This window comes from Vulpes lagopus, chromosome 3 (assembly GCF_018345385.1).
Source record: "Vulpes lagopus strain Blue_001 chromosome 3, ASM1834538v1, whole genome shotgun sequence".
NCBI lineage: Eukaryota > Metazoa > Chordata > Mammalia > Carnivora > Canidae > Vulpes > Vulpes lagopus.
This window is the reverse complement of record NC_054826.1, coordinates 127,027,937-127,052,796: the sequence shown is the minus strand read 5'-3', so window position 1 is coordinate 127,052,796 and position 24,860 is coordinate 127,027,937. Positions and strand designations below refer to the sequence as shown.

Here is a 24,860-nt window from a genome sequence, read left to right as displayed (position 1 = left end):
CCTCTGCTCACGCAGCCACTCGCGCCAGCGCCGGGCCGTGGAAATGCGGGAGATGGGCCGCTCAGCGTCGCGTCTGGGGCCACAAGACAGGCCCGAGCACTGCCCACCGAGGGCTGCTGCGATGCGGGGCGGCGGGGGTGGCGGGAGCAGTGGGCAGCCCCTTACCCGGCGTGCCCAGGGCCACGCGGGGGAAGCGCTCGCAGCGGCCCGAGAGCGCAGTGGGGGCCTGCGCGGCTTCACCCGGGCTCGAACTCGCAGCGCAGGTCGGGGGGGCCCCGCCCGCGGGCTCATTTCCGCGCAGGCCTGGCTCGTGGCCCTGCCCACCAGGGCCCAAGGGGCGGAGCTCCTGGCCGGTACGAGCATGCGCATTGCAGCGCACCACGCAGGCGCCTGCAGCAGCTTTGTGAGAGAAGCTGTGAAAACGTCAGCGGTGGGGCCGCGTGGCCTAATGGATAAGGCGTCTGATTCCGGATCAGAAGATTGAGGGTTCGAGTCCCTTCGTGGTCGCTGCAGTGATCGTTTTTTCCAAGCCCTCGACTTTAAATTTTCCCTGCGTCGGGACCCTGCCCCCCGCGGAACCTCAGGAAGCTCGGGCGGTGCGCCCCGCCCCGCGGCACCGGAAAGCGGCCCCGCGTGTCCAGGCTCGGGGCTCCGGAGCTAGGCCCGGCCTGCACCCCGGAGCCCCCGCGGGCGCGTCGGGGCCAACGCTGGCCGGAGCCCGAAGGCACCCTCAGCAAGTGCAGGAGCCCCTCGGGGACCGGCTGCAGGACAGTGCAGACGACCAGAGCTGTGACAGACCAGGGGGGGATGGACTGCTGCGGGGGGCGGGGGGAGTTGTCCCATGGGCTCAGGGGACAGGTGCATTTAAAAATATAATAGTTGTGACAAAAAGGTTTTGGAAATAGTGGTGGCGGTTGGATGATTTTGTGCATGTAAGTACACTTAAAAATGGCTTAATTGGTCTATTTAGCGTTATATATGTATTTTTTAGATATATAACGTTATATATCTATTTTTATCTATTTTTTAAAAATAAAAGATATTTTAAAATATCTAAGATTACTTCGATTTCTTGCAATGTTAGTGCCCAGGATTGTGTTATCATTTTACATGGGAAAAGTGTCTTTACCTGCGGAACCGAGTTCTCGCCGAGAGACTCTGGCTAAGCCAGGTGACCTAGGTGATGTGACCGCCGAGGGGCGGCAGCCGGGGCGCACATTTCTGGAAGGTGGGCGCCGGTGACTGGGGCCCTACGGGGTCCTATTTTATCGTTTTTGTGATGCTTCAGCGTCATTAAGTCATTGAGGTAAACGTTCCGGAGATGGGAAGAGCACGCTGGGTTCTCTGCCCGAGGAGACCCCTGCGCCGGGCGCGTAGCCCCAAGACCTTAGGCCGCTGGGCTCTGTTAAAACCGCGGACACCTGGGCGCAGGTGACACCTCCTGTCTCCGGGGCAGTGTAGGGAGGAGCACAAGGACAGGGATGGCACTTTGCCAAGGCGCCGGCCTGGTACCCCTCTTCTCGCCCACATTTTGCAGAGCCAACTCCTTCTCGCTAAATTATCACCCGGAGTCTCCTACACGGAGAAGGAACGGCTCGCCCAGGATTTGAACCCCCGGTTCTCGCACCCTAAGCGAGGATCACACCCTAGTCCACGAGCTGAGCTGACTGATACCTGTGGCCCGAGTTCCCTGGGCTCCATCTGCGCGTGCGCGGTCTCTTCGGGGTCCGAGGATGCTCTAGGGGCGCCCAGTCCCGAGCGCCGGCGGGACGCGGGTGCGGAGACCCTGGGATGGAGCCGGGATGGAGCCGGGAAGCTGTGTGGAACCAGTGGGAACCACGGGGAGGTGATGGAGAGACTGCTCTAGAACCATCGCAGAGTATCCTCTGCCGGCCCCGGTGGCCTAATGGATAAGGCATTGGCCTCCTAAGCCAGGGATTGTGGGTTCGAGTCCCACCCGGGGTACAGAAGGTTAGATTTTAGACCTCCCCCAAGGAAAAAATGAAATACTTCCCCAGTGAAAGAAGCCAAGTTAAGGGTTTCTGGAGATTATCCAGACGCAGTCCTAAACTATTAAACTGTTTCGCTTTATTTTCTAATAAGGGGTGCACGTTTCCAGCTTTCAGAAAGGAATACTGGCATCATTCACATTTTAAAAATAACCATTCATTCTACTTGATGACAAAAAGGAATAATTGTTCATTTTTCCAGGTGTGTTCATTTTACCAGGGTTCCATATACTTTTAAAAGTTCTTACCTTTTATAAACAGACCCAATTATTTAAAGATTAAATTGTATGACAGCTGTTTTGCTTTAATACAATGGGCTGGGTGCTGACAATGGTTATTCTTCTTCTTATTATTATTATTATTTTAAGATTTTATTTATCCATTCATAGAGACCAGAGAGAGAGGCAGAGGGAGAAGCAGGCTCCATGCAGGGAGCCCTACACGGGTCTCCAGGATCACACCCCGGGCTGCAGGCAGCGCCAAACCGCTGCACCACCAGGGCTGCCCTGACAATGGTTATTAATACAGTATTGGAATACTTGCAAGTTGTTTTGAAACAAGATCACCACACACAGAGAAAAGGCAACTATTTGAAGGGATGGATGTGTTAACTTGATGGTGGTAAATATTTCATAAATGCCTATGTGTATCAAATCATCACATTGTACACCTTCAATATATATTTTTATTTGTCAATTATATTTCAATAAACTAGGGAAAATATAATGGGTGGAGTGGAGATATAGACAAAACAAGGGTATTTGTGAGTTGATAATGCCTTAAGCTGGGGGACACGAGGACACGTTATACTATTTCTCTGCTTTAGTGCATGTTTGAAATAGTCCAAATAAAGCTTTCTCTTTTTTTAATCCATATAATCCCTGTCTTCATCCTAGAGGTAAAAGTCTCCCAAACTACAGGACATGGTGTGGAGTAATATCAGAAGCCTCCTCTACCATGTGCACATATAAGGGAAGACCCCTGGAGTTTTGTCCTATACACAAATAAAAACAGTTTTCTTTTGCCTTTAAAAACTGGCGCTGGCCTTACTTCTCCCACTTTCCCAAATATCCAGGGCCCCGTTACTCCACTGGAATCAACAGCCTCATCTCAGTGCAGCGTCTCCCACTGTCATGGGCCACCCGAGGAGAATGGGGACCACAGAGCTCTCCAGGATGCTGGTGCTCCCCTCGCCAATGTTTCTCAATGTCTTATTGAAAGGAATGTCCTCTGGGCGCTGTCAGTGGGCAGTGGGGATGCACATCGTGTGTGATGGATCCACTCCAGCATTCCCATCGCACTAAGTCTTTGGCTTCCTTCCTCTACTTGAGGCCAGGGACGTTCTCACATCTCAGTCTCAGTAAACATAAGCTATCGCTGAGTTCAAAGCTCAGCCAACCAACCAAGAAACACAGCAGAGCCACATTCAGCGGCACACACACAATAGCGTGTGAAATACAGGATTTCTGCGAAGTGCTCCCAGGTCAATAAATTCACCAGAAGCAAAATTGTATCTCATCCTCCTTACTCCAACATGCTTAGATTCATTCCCACATATATTTCCTGGGTTTCTGCTGGTATAAGTGAGCAACACTTGCAATTCTTTGGGTGTATAAGCTATTTGCTCCTGGGTCAGCCTTTGTACTCGCTGCCTACCACATGCTGGCCTGACTGTCCTTACAGGGGCAAGGCCTAACAAGGGTGGCTGGTGTGGGCTTTTTGGAGAACTGGTATCCCCTTGCAAGACAACCGCTCCAGGTGAGATTATAAGACATTCCAAGACAGGAAGGCTACTCTCCATAGATACCAGACTGATGTTGCCAGCAAGGAAGCTCTGAATGACTCAGAGATTCGAGATTCTCATCTTTATTTGAACTCACCGGGAGAGGTCTCCGTGTCTTTGTCTCCACTGCATAATCAGTGCCATTTCTTTCATGCGAAAGAGTTCCCAAGGCTGTGAACTCAACTTCCATTTTCATTCCACAACATGCATAATTCAGTGATGTGTTTGATCTTTAGCAACATCAGCCCTGCAGCCATAAGATTATTCTATGGTGGCCATGAAATGTCCCTGGGCCTCTGACCATGACTTAGGCTGCAAGTTTAAAGGAAAAAGGAAAGTTTTTTTTTTTTTTAAAGATTTATTTATTCATGATAGACATAGAGAGAGAGAGGCAGAGAGAGAAGCAGGCTCCATGCAGGGAGCCTGACGTGGAACTTGGTCCCGGGACTCCAGGATTGCGCCCTGGGCCGAAGGCAGGCGCCAAACTGCTGAGCCACCCAGGGATCCCCCCAAAGAAGGAAAGTTTAAAGGAAAAGGTCTTGTCATTTCCTTTCAGTGAGCAAACCAGTGCTCCAGAAGAATTCCTGCCAGGCCACAGTCCCGGTAGTCGCCTTTATTGCGTCAACAGTCTAGGACAGCAGCCAGCAGCCACATGGTCACCGCTTCTTCATAACCAACCAGGTGATACAGGCTCGATCATGATGCCCCGGTGTGCCGTGAGTGATCAGCGTCCCATTTCCCGTGGGCAAGGAGCTCAGCTGGGTTCAAGCCCAAACTCATTACCAAATCAAGGTCCAGGCAGTGGACCCCTCCGTGAGAAAACCCATCCGTGGGTATTGCTGGTCAAAGGGTACAAACTTTCCGTTGTAAGATGAAAAAGTTGCGGGGATCTAATACCCGGCGAGGTGGTGATAGTAATAGGGTAGCAGATGCCTGAAAGTTTCCAAGGGAGTAGATCTGAAGTAACCATGTCAGGTGACGGATGTGTCCCACCGATTGTGGGAATCATTGCACAACGTACATCAAACCATCGCGCGGAGCCACCACCTTCAATTCGTAGGTTCTTACTTGTCAATGATAAATGTCTCAATAAACCTGTGGGAGAACAGAAACGTCCTCTGTTATTTTCACAGACTATTGAGTGAACGAGTGGCCACTGAGGCAGCAGCGGAGGCAGGAAGGGAACGCAGGCAGCTGCGCCCCGCGGGGGGGGGGGGGAGTGTGGGGGGACAGATGGAGATGATTCAAATTCAGAAGCTTGCAGAGGAGCCTGAAGGCCAATCTCGGGAAGAGAGAACCGCCCAGACGCTGTCACCACCGACGGACGGTGTCCCTGAGTTCAGGGGACGGTCAGCAGGCAGCTGGCCGGGGAGTCGCCGTGCGAGGAGTGCCTGTGGGTGTTGGGAAGGACCAACTGGGTTCAGATGGAGTGAACTGCTGCTGCTGGGCCTGGGGGGGGGGGGTGGTGCGGCGCAGAAAATAGGGAGGAGGAGCCCTTCCTCTCCTTCCAGGTTTCGGTCTGTGACCCCGGCAGCGAGGCCGGCGCGGGCAGAGCGGGTCTCACCCGGTAGCGCCTAGCAGGTGCCTGGCGGCGGGGAGATCTGAACGCGAGCGGGGTGCTGGGGCGGGGGCGGGGGACGGGAGGGATGGGGGGCGCGCTGTCCCGCCTAGCAGGTGCCTGGCCGCGGGGAGATGGGAGCGCGAGCGGGGGGGGGGGGGGGCGGGGGGCGGCGGGGCGCGCTGTCCCGCCCCCCGCCTCCAGCCACGCGCCTCCTGGCCCGTCCCGCCTGGGGCTTGCTCCTGGCCGGGTGGTCCCGCAACCGTTGGAGCCAGACCCTCAGCGTGAGAGCGTGAAGCTGAGTGACTGGCTGGCGCCTCCCGAGGCCCCCCTCCGCGCGTGCTGGGGACTCTTGAGAAGCGCTGCTGTACCGCGGGGTTCAACGCCCCGTTAGGAAATGAGCGCCCCAGAGACGCAGCGGGAAAGGTCTGCTGAGGACCGTGGGATGATGGGGCTGCTGCCAAGTATCTTTTTTTTGTTTTCTTAAGTTTTAATTTTCATTCCACTTAGTTAACATATAATGGCATACTAGTTTCAGGTGTACCATATAATGATTCAACATTTCCATATATCACCTGGTGCCCATCACAGCAAGCGCACTCCTTAATCGCCATCAACTATTTCAACACACACACACACACACACACACACACACACACATTCTCCAGGAACCACCAGTTTATTATCTATAGTTAAGAGCCTGTTTCTTGATTTGTCTCTCTCCTATCCTTTCCCTTTGCTTGTTTTCTTAAATTCCACATGAGGGAACTCACATGGTATTTGTCTTTCTTTAAGGGACTTATCTTAGCATTAGCATTAGCATTATACTCTCTAGCTCCATCCATGTTGTTGCAAATGGCAAGATCTCATTCCTTTTTTCATGGCTGAGTAATATTTTGTTACATATACACACGTGCTGCGTCTTCTCTATCCTCATCAATCGACGGAGACTTGGGCTGCTTCCATAATTTGGCGGTGGTCAGTAACACTGCTATAAGCATCCGGGTGCATGTATCCCTTTGAATTAGTGTTCTTGTATTCTTTGGGTAATACTCAGCAGTGCAATTTGCTGGATCATAAGGCAATTTCGTTTTTGACTTTTTGAGGAGCCTCGGCACTATTCTCCAGAGTGGTAGCACCAGTTTGCATCCCCACCAACAGTGCACGAGGGTTCCTTTTCCTCCTCCTCCTCGTCAACACCTGTTGTTTCTTGTGTTGCTGATTTTAGCCGTTCTGACAGGTGTGAGAGGATATCACACTATAGTGTTGATTTGCATTTCCCTGATGATGAGGGATGATGAGCATCTTTTCTCGTGTCTGTTGGCCGTCTGGAGGTCGTCTTTGGAGAAATGCCTGTTCATGCCTTCTACCTATTTTGTTAAAGATTTTATTTATTTATTCATGAGAGACACAGAGAGAGAGGCAGAGACATAGGCAGTGAGAGAAGCAGGCTCCATGCAGGGAGCCCGACGGGACTCGATCCCGGGACTCCAGGATCACACTGTGGGCTGAAGGCAGATGCTCAACCACTGAGCCACCCAGACGTCCCGCCTTCTATCTATTTTTATTTTTTTAAAAAAACTTTTAGGGCAGCCCTGGTGGTGCAGTGGTTTAGCACCGCCTGCAGCCTGGGGTGTGATCCTGGAGACCCAGGACCGGGTCCCACGTCGGGCTCCCTGCATGGAGCCTGCTTCTCCCTCTGCCTGTATCTCTGCCTCCTTCTCTCTGTGTGTGTCTCTCATGAATAAATAAAAATTTTAAAAAAAGCTTTTAAAATTTATTTATTTATTTATTTATGAAAATGAGAGAGTGAGCAAGCACAAGCAGGGGTAAGGGATAGAGAGAAGGGGAGAAGTGGACTCTCCCACTGAGCAGAGAGTGGACTTGGGGCTCCATCCCAGGACCCTGGGATCATGACCTGAGCCAAAGGCAGACACTTAACTGACTGAACCACCCAGGCATAGAGTTTTAAAAACATTTTTTAAAAAAGGGTTTTTAAAACCTTTTATTTTGGGGGGAATCCCCATATGGCTCAATGGTTTGGTGCCTGCCATCAGCCCGGGGCATGATCCTGGGGACCTGGGATCAAGTCCTATGTCAGGCTGCTTCTCCCTCTGCCTGTGTCTCTGCCTCTCTCTCTGTGTGTCTCTTATGAATAAATAAATAAAAACCTTAAAAAAAATTTTTTTTGAATTTTTAAGCCATTACCCAACGTGGGTCTCGAACTCACAACCCTGAGATCAAGAGTCACATGTTCCACTGACTGAGCCAGCCGGGTTCCCTCTGCTCATTTTTAAAGTAGATTCTTTATTTTGGGGGGTGTTGAGTTTTTTAAGTTCTTAATATATTTTGGATACTAACCCTTTATCAAACATGTCATTTGCCAACATCTTCCATTCCATGGGTTTATTGCTTTCTTCACTGTGCAGAAGTTTTTGTTTTTCGTTTTTTGTTTTGATGTAGTCTCAATAATTTATTTTTGCTTTTGTTTCCCTTGCTTCTGGAGACATCTAGAAAGATGTTGCTACGGCTGATGTCAAAGAAATTACTGCCTATGTTCTCCTCTAGGATTTTGATGGTTTCATATCTCACACTTAGGTCTGTAATCCACTTTGAATTTATTTTTGTGTATGGTGTAGGAAAGTGGTCCACAATTTCATTCTTTTGCGTGTAGCTGACCAGTTTTACCAGCACCATTTGTCAAAGAGACGGTCTGTTTTCCATTGGATATTCTTTCCTGCTTTATGAAAGATTAATTGATCATATAATTGTAGGTTTATTTGGGACACCTGGCTGGCTCAGTCAGAAGAGCATGCAACTCTTGATCTTGAACCCCACCTTGGTGGTAGAGATTACTTGAATATTTTAACTGGGTTTTCTATTCTGTTCCACTGATCTATGTGTCTGTTTTTGTGCCAGTACCATATTGTTTTGTAATATAATTAAAGTCTGGAATCATGATGCTTCCAGCTTTGCTCTTCTTTTTCAGGATTGTCTGGCTAGGGGTGCCGGGGTGGCTGAGTCTGTTAAGCATCTGACTGTTGATTTTGGTTCAGGTCAAGCCACCATCGGGCTCCGCGCTGATCATGGGGTCCGCTTGGGATTCTCTCTCTCCCTCTGCCCCCCCTCCCCACTTGTGCACTCTCTAAATGAATAAATAAATCTTAAAAAAAAAAAGATTGCTCTGGTTCTTCAGAGCATTGGCTTCATACATATTTTAGAATTGTTTGTTCTAGTTCTGTGAAAAAAATGCTGTTGGTATTTTGATAGAGGTTGCATTAAATGTGTAGATTGCTTTGGGCAGTACAGACATTTTAACGATATTTGTCCTTCCAATCATTAGCATGGACTACCTTTCCATTTCTTTGTGTCATTTTCAGTTTCTTTCATCAGTGTTTTATAGTTTTCAGAGGATGGGTCTTGGTTAGGTTGTTGTTGAGCATCTTTAACGCATCTTTCATGCACTGAAATGAAAGAATGACATGCTCACATTGACTAATCACCAATTCAAAGCATTTCGGCAGTGCGGAAAGCATCCCACATGTGCTGCAGCTGAAAGGCCAACAAAGCTGAAGACCAGGCTTGGATCCTCAGTGTAGAAATACCAAATGTTGAGAAAAAGTGGAATTGTCACCCTCGGCAAATCTATCCTGCCAATGTCAGGGGCTGGGAGGGAAGAAGCGGGACCCAGAGATTTGGAATGGGGCTGGGTGGGAAGATGTGTGGAGAAGCAGGAAGTGTCTGGGCCTGCACATGTGACCGAGGCCTCCACCCTCCTTGCCTGAAGGCTGGAATGAACCTCAGGTGAGACAGACACTTTATGAGACAATGTGTCATGTCTTCAGGACATGCTTCTACTTCTCCAGGCCACCCGGCCCAGAACTGAGGTTCCATCTCACCTGAGAAAGTACTGGTACTGCTTGGAAGGGGGGCAACTACACCGGAAGCTGTAGCACCTGGATGTCGTGTCAGCAGTAACCCGTCCTGAATCAGGGTGGGGAGAATAAAAAGCTGGGAAAAGGAAAGATGATCTGCACGGGACTCTTCCTTGACACAGGCCTTAACCCCCTGGCAAGGGTCCCTCAAGCTGGTTATGATACAGAGTCGGCACGGCTTCATGAGCTGAAGGAGAATTGCCAGAAATCTGGCCACAGCAATCTGTGGAGAAAGGAATCAGAGGGACGGAGACACAGGCAAGCTGGAGCGGTCCTACATCATCAGAGCAAATGCCCACTGCTGACTGTGTCTTGGCAGAGCCTGGAGGAAATGCCTTTACCGAGGAAATAACACCTGTGCAGTGGAGGGGAGGCCCCAGCATCTTTGAGAAGCTTGGGAGTGACTGTTCTCTGGTCCGGCAGGTACTCTGACATATCCAAGGTATAAGGTAAGCTCGTGTACCTTGCATCCCCTCTTATTAAGAAAGAAGCCTAGCACTTGGTAAGACCCCACAATGGTTAACTTCTGTCAACTTGGGCAGGCTATGGTCCCCAAATGTTTGGTCAAACTCTCGAGTCCAGATGTTGCCATAAGGTATTTTTTACATGCAGTTAACATTTACTTTTTTATTTCCTTAAAGATTTTATTTAAGGGATCCCTGGGTGGCTCAGTGGGTTAGCGCCTGCCTTTGGTCCAGGGTGTGATCCTGGAGACCCGGGATTGAGTCCCACGTCAGGTTCCCTGCATGGAGCCTGCTTCTCCCTCTGCCTCTCTCTCTGTGTCTCTCATGAATAAATAAATAAAATCTTTAAAAAAAAAAATCTATGACCTGGCATGGCCCCTACACACTGGTATTGACAGCCATGAACATCATCAGGAAGCAGGGCCAGGTCTATTAATTTTTTTTTAATTTATTTGAGAGACAAAGAGAGAGTACATGGTGCAGGAGAAGGGGCAGAGAGAGTCCCAAGTGGATTCTGCCCTCAGCCAGAGACACACGGAGCCCCATGCAGGGCTCAATATCCTAACCCTGAAATCAGGATTTGAGCTGAAACCAAGAATCAGTTGCTTAAGTGAGTGGGCCCACCCAGGGGCCCCAAGTACAGTCTCTTGGATGGGTAGGGAGCCCCGGCCCAGATACCAAGAGGTACCTGCCAGGTGCCTCCTCAGTCCCTAGCCCACTCCCACCCCTGAAAGCGTGGGTTTTTTTGGCGTGGAGCCAGGACCTAGAGAGGCTGGATGCTAGAGCCACACATGCACCTGGAGGACTGGACCCCTGGAAACCCAGATTACCCAGAGGACCTGACACCCTGACTCACGGATGTGGAGCCTCAGGATCCGGGTGGCTAAGCCTTCAGGCTCTCCTACCCTTCCACAGAAAGGAACCCACACTTCCCTCTCTGCTTGCTTCTTCCGGAGCGGACAGTCTAACCTGCACTTAGAGTATCCCACCATACTCATTTTCTTTGTATTTTAGAAAGGGGAGAGATGGCACAGGGCTGAACAGGCCAGGGAGGGAAGCCTGTGTGGTGGGTTGGGGGTGGGTGGGGGCACTTTATTGGAGGAGGCAAGGGTGGGGGAGGGAGAGCACCCCCGAGATAAATGGGGCCCCACTAGGTCCCCCCTCCGGGCCAGAGTTAAGAAAGTTCCACCTTTAGCTGAAAATCCACTTCAGGTCGTCTTCTGTAGCTCTCTCCTTCAGTCCCTAGAGCTGGGACTTAACCTCTTAAGTACTGGGTTGGAGTCCTGCCTTGGGTGATATTCTTAGGTTGGCCGGATTAGCCCAAGCTCAGATCTTGACAACTTTAAGTTCCTAGTATGGGGACTCTTCGGAGAGGCTCCCGACCTCTGCGTGTACTGCATCTGGAACTTTTGAATAAATTTCAACTTTTCAAAATGACAAAACATATATATATATATAAAATAGCAATGTGGAAAGCAAGTCGCCTTGCCTTGGGGAGATCGAAAGCTGGCTGGCTCCCCGGGACCAGCAACAGATTCCGCTTTCCGAGGGTTTTAATCAGTACAGATCCAATCCCTTGTTTCTCGTTCCGGACAAAAGCTGCGCCCAACGTGGGGCTCGAACCCACGACCCTGAGATTAAGAGTCTCATGCTCTACCGACTGAGCTAGCCGGGCGGGCGGGTGGCAGCCCCGCTCCGCGGGTGACTAGGGCACTAGGGGTGTTGCCGGCGGTCGTGGGGACGGGCTTGGTCCTGCGCGCTACCCCCGGGACTGGATTGCCGGATTCGGGGTCCTTTCAGCAGGGAGCAAGGGGCCACTGTTTGCCGCCCCGCCCCGTCCCGTCGGCCTGGAGGTGGCCTCGAGGCACGCGAGCGGCGTCGCGTAGGGGAGACCGGCCGGCTTCCGCGCCCGGAGCACCCCTCCCTTCCGAGGGGACGAGACGCAAACCGGTAGGATGCCGGCCCGCGCGCGGGGCCACGCCGGGGGGACCCTCCTCCGCGGGGGGGGGGGCCCCCGCTTAGCGCCAGAGGGAGAGCTGGGAGCGTTTGGGCAGAAGTGAACCCCGACCCTAGTTCTGACCCCTGCATCGGGGTGCCACCGTTGCGAGGGACTTGGGGGGCCAAGGCCAGGTCAGGGGGTCCCGATCGAGGACGGGAGCCCCGGGGTCCTTCCGCGAGATGAGGGGGGCTGGGCCGCGCTGGCCGCGGGGGAGGCAGCAGAGCCTCGTCTCAGGGTCCTGGGAGTTGGGTCCCACGTTGCGTGGGATCGACCATGAGACACCCCCGTGTCACCCGGGCCACCAGGCTCCCCCCGCGGGAGGGCCTCTCGTCTGGGGGCGCGGGGCGCTGTGAGGGCCTGGGCCCGCCGGCCGCCGCTCTCCCTCCCGGCAGGTCCCGGCTGCGCTGCGCACCCCTACATCCCCCACCCCCATACACACACACACACAGTTCCCGAGGGATCGGGAGGCCAGGGCTCCTGGGAGCGGAGCGCGGAGCCGGGGGCACAGGTCTCCACCGACACCCGTCCCCCTGCAGCGCTGGGGCGGCTCGTTGGTCTAGGAGTATGATTCTCGCTTTGGGTGCGAGATGTCCTGGGTTCAAATCCCGGACGAGCCCACTTTTTTGGGGAGGTCCGGGACCGGAGCAAACTTGGTCCCCCACACGTGGGTCTGCCCCCAGAGCAGGAGATCTGGCCCGTGTGGGTGCGGGCGACCACCAGGTAAGCCAGCGTCAGGGGGTGCCCCAACTTCTGGGCGGTTTTTTTTGTTTGTTTGTTTTTGCTTTGGGGTGTGAAAGGTCATGCTTGCAAACGCGGGGCTAACGGAAGGGCCTCCCACAGACAAAGAAGGAAACCACAGTGGAAATTCAGCATGGGGAGGGGCCAGGCCTAGAGTCGGGGTCCCACAGGTGCCCCAGCCACGGGGGCGGGGGGGGGCAGTGTTTCGGGAGGTTTTATGCTCTTCGGGTGTGGGGAGCTCAGCAGCCGTGGAGAGGATGGTTTGTTACAGCTCCGAAGCAGAGGGGTGCGCCTGGCCCCCGGGGTGGGGGTGCGGGGTGTGAGGTGGGCGGGGCACAGGGGAGGCACCTGGTATTGCGACGGAAGCCGAGGAAGTTCACAGAAAATGTCGGGGAGAGCTTTTCTTGCGGTTTCAGAGGAGAGACAGGTGAGGCTGAGCGAGCAGGTTGGGACCTGCCCGTCTGAACGACTTCAGCGCCTCCGGGACCTACTGCTGTCCCTGCTTGTGTTTCCTGGCCTGGGGGTGACCCTGGCAGGTGGATAGTGACGCCCAGCTGAGAGGTGGTTGGGGGCTGTGGACTCCGCAATGTTTGGTTTGCACTTAAAAATGCCCCGTTTAGGAGGATCTGCTGTCTCTAGGAATTGGGCAACCCTGGGAGGGAAAATCTCTCCAGCGTCAGCAAGGCCCCATTTTCAAAGTATCAGAGTATAGAAAATAAAAGGCTAATACAGGCAGGGCCCGAGGCTTTGGTGGAAATTTCAGGGGCCTGTAGTCCGGGAAGAGCTTCCTTATCTCAGTCCCTGAGTGAAGCCCGTCCTGGGGGTTATGGCACAGGTGCAGACAGGTGGGCCTCCTTTTTCACCTAAACAGCCCCTGGTTTCCTTACTTAAGCCCCAGGGTGGTGATGCTGGGTGCCCCTTTGATGCCTCCTGATTCTGGAGTCTCTGAGGGGAGCAGGTCTGCGCAGGACCTGGGGCCCACTGGGATGTGAGGGGGGGGGGGGTGAGAGGCAATTGAGGTAATTAAGCTCCCTGGCCAGCACCTTCTTCTCCTGTGATGAAAACGTTTTAAGACTCTCATCCCTTGGGATCCCTGGGTGGCGCAGTGGTTTGGCGCCTGCCTTTGGCCCAGGGCGCGATCCTGGAGACTCGGGATCAAATCCCACGTCAGGCTCCCGGTGCATGGAGCCTGCTTGTGTCTCTGCCTCTTTCTCTCTCTCTGTGACTATCATAAATAAATTAAAAAAAAAAAAAAACAAAACTCTCATCCCTTAAAAGGGAACCACTTCCGCTTCCACCAGCAGGTTAGTTCCTCTCCAAAAATCCTTTTCTGAATTAATAACATCTCTCCTTCAGGGTATGCCCCAATCTGGACACCCAGCGCTGGATTTAGCTTTTTTTTTTTTTTTAAGATTTTATTGATTTTAGGGATCCCTGGGTGGCTCAGCAGTTTAGCGCCTGCCTTTGGCCCCAGGGGAGATCCTGGAGTCCCGGGATTGAGTCCCGGGCACGAATCCCTGCATGGAGCCTGCTTCTCCCTCTGCCTGTGTCTCTGCCTCTCTCTCTCTCTCTCTCTCTCTCATGAATAAATAAATAAATCTTTAATTTTTATTGATTTATTTTAAAGGGAGAGAGAGAGTGAGCAGGGAGAGGAGCAGAGGCAGAGGGAGAAGCAGACTCCCCGCTGAGCAGGGGGCCTGGCCGACCGACTGCAACAGACCCAGATCCCAGCTGAACCCCAGGGGCTGGATCAGGTCTGGACCCCAAGGCCAGGTGTGCTCAGTGGACAAGGAGGCACCTTGACCCCAGTGATGGATAGTGGCAAGGCAGGGTGTCTCCCTTGAGGGCTACCCAAATTTTTATTTTTTTATTTAGATTTTATTTATTTATTTATAGAGAGAGAGAGGCAGAGACACAGGCAGAGAGAGAAGCAGGCTTCACGCATGGAGCCTGACGTGGGACTCCATCCCAGGTCTCCAGGATCACGACCCCAGCCGAAGGCGGAGCTAAACCGCTGGGCCACCTGGGCTGCCCGCTACCCAAATTTTTAAATGTCCTTTTTCACATTTAAACGGCCATCATCCCTTAGGGTCCCTTCTGACTGTGCCTGTGCTGGGATGTGCATCTTGGAGTCCAGGAGGCAGATTCCTCGGCAGAAGTGGGGTGACACTCAGGTCAGAGCAGTGGGTCCCTCCAGTGTATGGCTCGGGAGGGGTGGGGTCCTATGGGAGAGGGTATGATCTTGTCCTGGGCAGTGTGTGTGGGGGGGTGTCCAAACCCTGTTCTCAGCTTCATTCCACAGCCCAGCCCTTAACCTGATGACAGAAGGAGGACCTGGGGGAGCTTTCACAAGCTGACGGTCTCAGTTTTCCACAGGCGAGAGAAGAGCAGCAGAGCAGCCACCCCAAAATCCGGACTGGGGACTTGCTGACTTGGGGTGTTAGTGTGTGGCAATGCTGACCATCCCCTCTCACCATTCTCCTCTTGTCCATAGAGACCTGAATCAAATCCTTCCCCAACGCTCCCAGGAAAGGGGACGGGCCCCAACCAGGGAGGCCAGAGCCAAGAGGGGTGGCTCGGTGGTCTAGGGGTATGATTTTGGATTAGGGTGCAGGAGGTCTCAGGGTCAAATCCTAGACAAACCCTCCTTTTGAGAGCGTTTGGCAGTGGTGGTGTTGCATTCCCCAGGACACAGGGTCACGCCCACCCGGGTTGTCACCCTCACCTACTCATAGTGGTCTGGTGCCCTCTGTCCTGAGGGGCGTCCTTCCATTGAGTGATGATCATGCCCTGGAATCCCAGGTGCACCCTCACCCCCAAAGGGACAATTTAGTAAAAGTTGAGCTTTTCACGACTGTGCATGTGGGATCCTGCAGTGATGTCCTTTCTCTGTGAGATAATAATAGCGGCTCCTTCCCTTGACTGAACCCAAGAGAAGACTGGGGTGGGTGGCTTTTCTCACATAGCTAGGTCCAGATCCTTTTCTAAGGTTACTTAGCTCAAAGAGGAAGTTTAGGTATACGGAGGCTGGAGAACCCAGTGTAAGGGAGGGAGGATTCATCACCTCTGGTGGCTTTGGCAAGGTATGGGGTGATAGGCTGCTCCTCCCCACCCCCTGCGCTGTTGCTGAGTTTAAGAGGTTGTGCCTAAACCAAACATGCCAGGAATTGCTCAGACGTCCCAGAGGTTTGAGTGGTTCCTGGTTTAAAAGGACGCCCAATAGGCTGCTCCTCCCCACCCCCTGCGCTGTTGCTGAGTTTAAGAGGTTGTGCCTAAACCAAACATGCCAGGAATTGCTCAGACGTCCCAGAGGTTTGAGTGGTTCCTGGTTTAAAAGGACGCCCAATAGGCTGCTCCTCCCCACCCCCTGCGCTGTTGCTGAGTTTAAGAGGTTGTGCCTAAACCAAACATGCCAGGAATTGCTCAGACGTCCCAGAGGTTTGAGTGGTTCCTGGTTTAAAAGGACGCCCAATAGGCTGCTCCTCCCCACCCCCTGCGCTGTTGCTGAGTTTAAGAGGTTGTGCCTAAACCAAACATGCCAGGAATTGCTCAGACGTCCCAGAGGTTTGAGTGGTTCCTGGTTTAAAAGGACGCCCAACGTGGGGCTCGAACCCACGACCCTGAGATTAAGAGTCTCATGCTCTACCGACTGAGCTAGCCGGGCGGATGCAGCCAGGCTCCAGCTGGCTGAGTCTCAGAATTTGATTGGCTTCCGCAACCAAATGGCCGGGCAGATCAGGTCCTGGGGACAGTGGGGCCGCAACCACCTCTGGAGTCCCCTCCCAGCACCCTGCCTGTCGGAACTGCTCAGTGGGAAGCCGGGCCCCAGTGGGCGGAGGCGGAGGCGGAGGCGTCACCCTGACCCCCAGACAGGCGGGCTCCGCGGCCGGCCTGGGACACTGCAGGGCGGACAGGACGCAGAGCGGATCCTGGCCAGCTGCCCCGCCACCCAGGACGTGCAACATGGGGATGGCGAAGTGCAGCGGGACCCATCCTCCCTTATGTAATCAAGCAAACCTGTGTACTTATAATCATTGTTGGACCCACCAGATTCCACTTGGTCGCATGAAAACTCCAATACACTTTCTTGGAATTATCTAAAATCAATTTGATTTTATTTATAATTTTATTTTTTAAAAATATTTTATTTATTTATTAATGAGAGACTCACAGAGAAAGGCAGAGACACAGGCAGGGAGAAGCAGGCCCCATGCAGGTGGCTTTGGGTTGGAGCAGCCCCCACTGCACCCCTGGTCCTGGCCTGGCTCTCTAGAGCAAGGAGGAACCTCAGGAAAACAGGCAGGACCCAGCAGATCACCGCCCTCCCCTACCCCGAACTCTGGGGATGGTTGGCCTCAGTGAATCTGCTCAGGATCCACTGAAATTTCAGACTCCACTGACTGTGGGGTGGGCGCCGGCCGCCTCCTGAATACAGATGCAGGGAGGAGTGAGGATGTCTCAGGGAATCTGGACACAGCCCAGGGGTGTGTGCATGGCCCTGGGGGTATTTTATTTATTTTTATTTTTTCTCCTGGGGGTATTTTAAAACAAAAGGACTTCATTTGTAGAGATATTTGCCCCCACCCTCCCCACACCCCGCAAAAGTGCAAAGCTTTTACAAGCGAGGCAATATTATATGTGCTTTAAAATTTAAAAAGTGGAGGAAGGTGGGTTTTAAAAATGCACAGAGATGAAGCAGGCTGTGCATGTGCGGGGGCAGACAGATTTTGAGAATGCAGTGTCTGCTTAGTGTCGCTGTGAACCTAAAATTGCTCTAAAAAATGAAGTCCGAGGACGTCTCTGTGGCTCAGCAGGTGAGCATCTGCCTTTAGCTCAGGGTATGATCCTCGATCTGGGATGGAGTCCCACATCAGGCTCCCAGCATGGAGCCTGCTTCTCTGTGTCTCTCATGAATAAATAAATCAAATGTTTAAAAAAAACTTTCTTATTGAAAATAAAGTCTGTTTTTTTAAAAATATTTAAACAGGGGTACCTGGTTGGCTCAGTCGGTAGAGCATGTGACTCTGGATCTCAGGATTATAAGTTTAAGCCCTGTGTTGGGCATGGAGGCTACTTAAGAATAATCATTAAAAATATACAAATAAATTTCTACTACTATTTCTTCCAATACATTTAGACCTGTCCTTTTGGGTCTCTAGCGACTCCGACATTAGATTTTTTAAAAAATTGTTTTTTTCCGACATTAGATATTTTATTAAAGTCCCACAAATCCTTGAGGCACCTTCCTTTCTTCCTTTCTTCCTTCCCTCCTTCCTTTCTCTTTCTCTTCCTTCCTTTCCTCCCAAGTCTATTTTCCGTTTCTTTCAGGTTGGGTCATTTTTGTCGTTCTACCTTCACATTCACTGATTCTTTCTTCCCTTCCGTCCACGTGTTTGTCGTCCAGCCATTAGGCTTTCCATTTCAGTTCTTGCATTCCTCAGCTCTAAGTTTTCCATGTGGTTTCTCTTTATATCTTCTATATCTCTGAGACTTTCAATTTTTACGTTTGTTTCCAGCAGGTTCTTTAAAGCTCTTTCAAACATTTTTAGGACAGCGGCTTTCCCACCTGTCCCCTCCTTTTCAGACAGCTCCAGAATCTTTGTCTTTCAATCACCTTTCCTCCTTCAAGTTGAGATTTTCCTGGTTCTTACTATGACCAGTGATTTTCAGTTGCATCTTGGACATTTTCGGTTTTATGCTTTGAAACTCTGGCTCTTATTTACCTCTTTTGACCTAGAGGACTCCTGACAGTGCCCCACTGTGGGGGGAGAAGAGGACTCTCCTTTCCGTTTGGAGGGGGGCAGGAGCAGATCACACAAGGTGGGGCCTCCTGTTTGCTGGGCAGGAATTTGAGTTCAGGCTCCCCATCAGGCCTCTGCTGTCACCCCTGACTGGGGGGAAGTGGGGCACCCCATTGACAAGGAGAAGGTTGGGGCGACTTTAGACATTAAAGCAGAGCGACCCGGTGTGAGCTGGCCACTGGGCCACAGGCTGAAATGGACCAGCAGTTTTTGTTCGTTCAGGTCACAGGAGGGGCAAGGAGAGGTGACAACCTGGGGTTGAAGTCAAAGTGTCCATTTCGAGCTGGCCCTGCCCCGTGGCCTGACTTGTCCCCTTCTGCAGGGGGACGGCGGGGAAGGGTGTGTGTGTTGGGTGTCCCGGGGGCTCCCTGAACCCGCCCTGGTCATGCCCTCAGGAGGCAGCCAGAGTCTGGCTCGCCCCCGATCGTAGCAGGGGGGCTCCCCCGCCTGGGCCCCCGGCCACTCCCGTGGGAGAGGGTCGCGGGCCCGAGCCCAGCCGGACCGGCTCAGCGCCCGCCTGGCGGCCAGGCGGGGAAAACCACCTGGGAGCGCAGGGGCTGCAGGGGGTGTGCGGGGCGGCGGCGGGGGGGGGGGGGGGCGGGCTCGGGCTGTGCGGTCGGCTGTGATCCGGCTGCTCCTGGAGGTCTTTCTGCAGGCCTCGGCTCCCTCAACTCAACGTGGAGCTCAAATCCGGGCCTCAGCGATTCAGAAACTCGGGCCAAACTCTGGCCCTTCCAAGCGGGGTAGCGGGCTGAGCTGAGCGGGCAGTGGCACATCCGGCCGATTTAGTTCCTGCAGGAGGCCCTGGGCTGCTTCCCGAACTTGCACGGGGCCCCAGGAGAGTTTGCGAGAAGGAAAAAGTTAGGGCTTGTCTAGGATTTGAGCCCAGGACCTCTCGCACCCTAAGCGAGAATCATACCCCTAGACCAACGAGCCGCCCTCGGGGAGAGTCTACTTCTACTTATTTCTAGTTCCCTACTGGTCCGGGTTAACCGCCTCGCGTTCCCACGCCCTGGTGCGCTGCCTTCCACTGCCCTGGCGCAGGCGGCAGTCAGGCCTGCGTCACCCGCCCCCAGGCAGGTTGCAACCTCAGCTCTTTTTGCAGCACTTGCCTTTGATACTTAGAGTACCAGGGAGGTAGGGACGCTTCTCGTCTTTGCCCGGCTAGCTCAGTCGGTAGAGCATGAGACTCTTAATCTCAGGGTCGTGGGTTCGAGCCCCACGTTGGGCGTTTGGTTTTGATGGATAAAGAGGCCTTAAGATATCGGAATGCGAGGGAAGTATTATCATTTCCATAGGCTTTTCACAATCTAGGCCAGTGGCAGATGCTTCCAGGGGGACTTATGCATCACACCTTCTGGGTGGTTGAGTGAAGCAATGTAAATATTTGGGTTCCCCAGTCTGGCGGGAGAAGACTATCATCTTGTAGATTAGTCACTGCACCCCAAGTTTGACTGGGGAACAGGATTCAGTCCCAGAGCTCGAAGTGTGAAGTGTGCGTGTGTTGGGGGTGATGGGAGGGTGCTCCACTCTCTAGGTCCTGGATGGGGCTCCCAGGAGAGGCTCCCAAACAGAGCCCCCCATCCCCACCCTGTGCCTGAGGAGAGACTACTCAGAATTCCCCCCAACCCCACCCCAGCCTGGAGGTCAGTGGCCTTGCATTTGGATGGCATCTCAACTTGGCTCCACTCTCCTGGGTGAAAGGGAAATGGAGGCAAGGAGTTTTGTTTTCCAATTTGGGGGAGAGGGAGAAGGAGGGTATAGGTTTCCCATCAGATGATTTTCTGTTCTTTTGCAATGGTTTATACTGTTAGAGTCCCAGCTCAGTGTCCGACAGGACTGGGTTTTCTCTGTGTTGGTGGGAACCGAGGCTCCTCTAGAAGAGACATCGCAAGCTGATTCACCCCTCCCCTGGGCTCCTGGAATTCCAGGTCCCCAACTGGAGGAACCGGTCCCCTCCTGTCAGAAGGCCCCACATGTCTCCCTTCGGGGCACCTTTAGTCTCAGGAATCTTTCCTTATGTCCTTAGCATAAAAGAAAGCTTGGTTTACTAGGTAGACCCATACAACGTAGTCACTTTTTGGAAAAAAAAGTCTTGCCGACTCAGTACCTCTGTAGTTTTGCATGGCTGCCATAGCAAGTGACCCCAATCTGAGTGACTTAAAATCAACATAAATATATTTTCTCACACTTCTGGAAACCAAAGTCTAAAGTCAAGGTGCCAGCTGGCCACCTTTTCTACTCTGTCTAAAGGCTCTAGGGAAGAACCCTTCCTTGCCTCTTCCAGCTTCCGTGGCCAGGGCCATCTTTGGCTTAAGGACCCATCACTCCAGTCCCATACAGCTTTCTTCCTTCCATCAGCCTCTGTGTTTCACATAATCACATAATCTTTTTATAAAGACACCAATTATTAGGGCGGGGCCCACCTTGTTTGAGGATGACCTCACCTTCACTAATTCTGCGTGCAAAGACCCTACCTTCTGGGGCCTTTGGCTCTGTGGCCGGTGGCTCTGTGGTTGAGCATCTGCCTTTGGCTCAGGTCATGATCCCAGGGTCCTGGGATTGAGTCCAGCATCAGGCTCCCCCTCCCCAGCAGGGAGCCTGCTTCTCCCTCTGCCCATGTCTCTGCCCCTCTCTGTGTCTCTCATGAATAAATAAATTTTAAAAATTAAAAAAAAAAAAAAACACCCTACCTTCTGAGGTTCTGAGTGGCCGTGAATTAGGAGAACACCATTCAACCCTGTACATTAAATTTTTTTCAGGGAAAAAAAGGTAATTTTATATTCTTTTTAATTTAAAAAATTTTTGCTTAAGTAATCTCTGCATCCAATGTGGGGCTCAAACTCACAACTCCAGGATCAAGAGTCAGATGCTCTATTGATTGAGCCAGCCAGGCACCCCAATATTCTTTCTAAATAACAATTATATTTTACTGTGATATGTGCCCAGGTAGGGCCTGTACTGCCTCTCCAGCCTTAGAATCAGTTTGCATAGTGCTATTGTCGGATCCTATTTCACATTGATTTTTTTGCACTGCTTGCACGGATACTGCGGAAAAACCCAGCTTTGCAAAAACATAGCAATCGACAGACATTGAAATCCAACTGCCTTGAGCTAGTAGTTCACAGAATATGTGTCTGATGGATACTGAGTATTGCTATTTCTCTTGAAACTTTAAAATGTCCCTGGGGGGATCCCTGGGTGGCGCAGCGGTTTGGCGCTTGTCTTTGGCCCAGGGCGCGATCCTGGAGACCCGGGATCGAATCCCACATCAGGCTCCCGGTGCATGGAGCCTGCTTCTCCCTCTGCCTGTGTCTCTGCCTCTCTCTCTCTCTCTCTCTCTCTCTCTGTGACTATCATAAATAAATAAAAATTAAAAAAAAATATCCCTGGGAATTTTAAAATACTCTAAAGGTGCCTCCAGACACAGATTGGAAACCACAGAACAAAGCCAAAAGCATCACCTTGAGTATAGAGGTTGAGCGCTTTAGGAACAGAAGTAGCTGGCATCACAGTGAGCTCATGCTGGTGGTTCCTTGGGCAGAGGTTTGGGGGTGGTTGTTTTGGAAGTGGCTGCACCCTGAGCCCAGTCTCACCTGAGGATCCTGTCAATGTCTGAGTAACACCTTGACCCAGGCCAACCTTTTAGCCTTCCCCAATCTGAGGTGTCAAGATCCCAGGCCTGCTGGAGGTATCCCTCCCTCGTGATCTGAAAAGACACCACGACTAGGCCCCACACTGCCTACTTCAGCAAAGGAGGCCTCTTAGGATTGAATTCAGTACCTCTCACATCTAAAACAAGAAAAACATACAGGATGCCTGGGTGGCTCAGCGGTTGAGTGTCTGCCTTCGGTTCAGGGCGTGATCCTGGGGTCCCGGAATTGAGTCCCGCATCAGGCTCCCTGCGAGGAGCCTGCTTCTCCCTCTGCCTGTCATTCTCTCTCTCTCTCTTTCTCTCTCTCTCATGAATAAATAAAAAAATATATAATATATATAAAGACTTTATTTATTCATGAGAGACAAAGAGAGAGGAGCAGAGACACAGGCAGAGGGAGAAGCAAGCTCCATGCCAGCAGCCCGACACAGGACTCGATCCCAAGTCCCCAGGATCACACCCTGGACCAAAGGTGGCGCTAAACCGCTGGGCCACCCGAGCTGCCCATAAATAAAGTCTTTTTTAAAAAATGCTTAGGCCAAAAAAAAGTCCCTTTGGTTGGTGGTCTTTGGTGGCTCTAACTTATTTCCCTCACCCATCTGGCATATGGACTCAATATCCCCTCGTGGGTGAGACAGGCTTGGCCAGGGAGGAGTATGCCCTCATATCTGGAGTTGGGGATGCCAACTCTGGAACTTGTTTTAAGACCCCTGGAGATGCTCCTAGGGCTGGGCACCCTGTGCGCTGCAGCTTCCCTCCACCCCAGAACACTGGGAAAGCAGACATACCATCTGTCTTTGCTCCATCCCTTGCCCCATGCCCCATGCCAGAGGGCAGGGATGATGGTAGGGATGGGGAGTCAGGGACGCTGGGACAGTCTAAGCAGAGGACAAGTGAAGGTCCAGGCCAGCTCTGCAGACTGGAAGGTCTTTTACTCACTGTCAGGTATAACTATGAGTCTATGGGTCCTAGTTCCTACCTGGCCTTGGGTGGACCTTGGTCCCCTTTGCAGGTAACAAGCTACCCTGAGAAGAAAAAGTATTAGAGAGAGGGCTCTTCCAGGATTTGAACCTGGGACCTCTCGCTCCCAGAGTGAGAATCATATCCCTAGACCAACAAGCCAAACTGACTACACCTGTGCTCTTGATTCTGTCCACTTGCCTCCCCCTCACTCAGGGGCAGCAGTGTCCCAGATGCCCATCCCAAGGCTGGAGGACTCAGCTCACTTACCCACCCCCCACCACCACCAAGGGTGAAGTTCCACACTGCCGGTCCCAGAGTCCCAGGAGTCAGCTTCCCCCAGAGCGCCTGTCACCAGGCTCAGGAACTTGGGCCGTCGAGCTGGGGGCACCTCCAGGACCACGTGGGAGCTCCCCAGGGGCCTCAAAGTCGAGACTAGGGCGGCCCCGCCCTCCCCACTCACCAGCTCCCCCACCAGCCCAGGGCGTATCTCTTCCGCTAACAGAGGGGAGGAGGAAGGGAATGGGGCAGTCCCGGGCCTCCTGTCCTTGGCCAAGCCCGTCCTCCTCTGGGCTCTGTCCCCAAAGCCCCCATGTGGCTCTGGGTCCCCCGAAGTCGCAGTGTCTGTCCCGGCGCTGGGCACTGGCCAGCACCCCTCGCCGGCGGTGCCATCCGTGGGGGCCTCCAAGCGCCGCCCTCCTTCCTGGGCAGGTGGTCGTTCTGGAAACCAACCAGAAAGGAAGAAGGTGGCCCTGACTTGACCTTCTGCAGTCCCCCGGGGCGCTAGGGGGTCCTCTGGGTCTCCCGCTTCACGCCCCGATGCCGCCCCAAGGTGTGGGGTGGAGGGGGGGGGGAACCGGGGGAGGAGACTGGGGGTTTGAAAGTGAGACTCCTCGGGGTGTGGGCGAGAGCTCTGGGGGGCCCGGGGGCACTGCTGCCCTCCACGCCACGCAGAAGGCTCCGCGTTGGCCTCGCCAGGACCTTGACCCCCGTGCCCCTGTCCTCCCAGGCTGCAAGAGGGCGCTCGCCTGCTGTGTGCCACGGGAGGAGAGGGGAGCCGGGGAGGGGGCCGCCTGGGTTCCCAACCCGGAGCTGGGAGGGAAGAGGAAGAGGGCGCTTAAGCACCGCTGGCCTCTGCTGGATCCCGTCCCAGTGGGATGGGATCCCAGGGACGGTGGAGTCTCCGGGCCTCGGGGCCACCCAGGAAGCTGCTGCCCAGTGCTGCCCAGTGCTGCGGAGCCCCTGGGCCTCCTTCTTTCTGACCCTCTGGGTCAGTGTGCCTCCCTTTCTCCCCATGAATTTCGGACCAGGCGGTCGTTACCCCCCCCCACCCCCCCCACCCCCCGCCTCGCTGCTTTCAATCCTGAGGTTCTCAGTTTGTTTGTTTGTTTTAAAGATTTTATTTATTTATCCATAGACACAGAGAGAGGCAGAGACACAGGCAGAGGGAGAAGCAGGCTCCACACAGGGAGCCCTATGTGGGACTCCATCCCAGGTCTCCAGGATCACACCCCTGGGCTGCAGGCGTCGCCAAACCGCTGCACAGCCACCGGGGCTGCTGCCCGGTTCTCAGTTTCAGGCAAAGGAATCATGTTGGAGACAGTACTGGTCGTCGGGGGGGTGGGGGTGGGCTTTTGCCCCCACCGCTTCCCCTTCCCTTCCCTGGGGGGTAGGACTGGTGTGCCCGGCTAGCTCAGTCGGTAGAGCTGAGACCCTTAATCTCAGGGTCGTGGGTTCGAGCCCCACGCTGGGCGTGAAGCTTTTACAAGCCTCGGTGCAAGCGGTTAGCATAACTCAGATTTCAGGGCCTGATTCTGGCGGACCCAAAGACCACACCCCTGGGCTGGATCCGCAACTTCTGGAAGACTCACAGCCTCATGCAGGGAGAAAGTGAGATACTAGAGTTACTCAGGAAAGGTCTAAGCCTAGTCCTTTCCACACAGATTGTGGACCTGAGT

The 24,860-nt window shown here is 53.1% G+C and overlaps 7 non-coding genes across 7 annotated transcripts; 5 read left to right on the top strand and 2 right to left on the bottom strand.

Moving 5' to 3' along the window:
- Window positions 1-434: 434 nt before the first annotated feature.
- TRNAR-CCG lies at window positions 435-507 on the top strand. The gene has a single exon. It is a non-coding gene; the product is annotated as a tRNA-Arg (tRNA).
- Window positions 508-1,892: 1,385 nt separating this feature from the next.
- On the top strand, window positions 1,893-1,965 carry TRNAR-CCU. Its single transcript has one exon. It is a non-coding gene; the product is annotated as a tRNA-Arg (tRNA).
- A 9,386-nt stretch (window positions 1,966-11,351) lies between these two features.
- Window positions 11,352-11,424, bottom strand: TRNAK-CUU. The gene has a single exon. It is a non-coding gene; the product is annotated as a tRNA-Lys (tRNA).
- Window positions 11,425-12,293: 869 nt separating this feature from the next.
- Window positions 12,294-12,365, top strand: TRNAP-UGG. The gene has a single exon. It is a non-coding gene; the product is annotated as a tRNA-Pro (tRNA).
- Window positions 12,366-16,077: 3,712 nt separating this feature from the next.
- On the bottom strand, window positions 16,078-16,150 carry TRNAK-CUU. The gene has a single exon. It is a non-coding gene; the product is annotated as a tRNA-Lys (tRNA).
- Window positions 16,151-19,445: 3,295 nt separating this feature from the next.
- On the top strand, window positions 19,446-19,518 carry TRNAK-CUU. Its single transcript has one exon. It is a non-coding gene; the product is annotated as a tRNA-Lys (tRNA).
- Window positions 19,519-24,584: 5,066 nt separating this feature from the next.
- On the top strand, window positions 24,585-24,656 carry TRNAK-CUU. Its single transcript has one exon. It is a non-coding gene; the product is annotated as a tRNA-Lys (tRNA).
- Window positions 24,657-24,860: the final 204 nt, after the last annotated feature.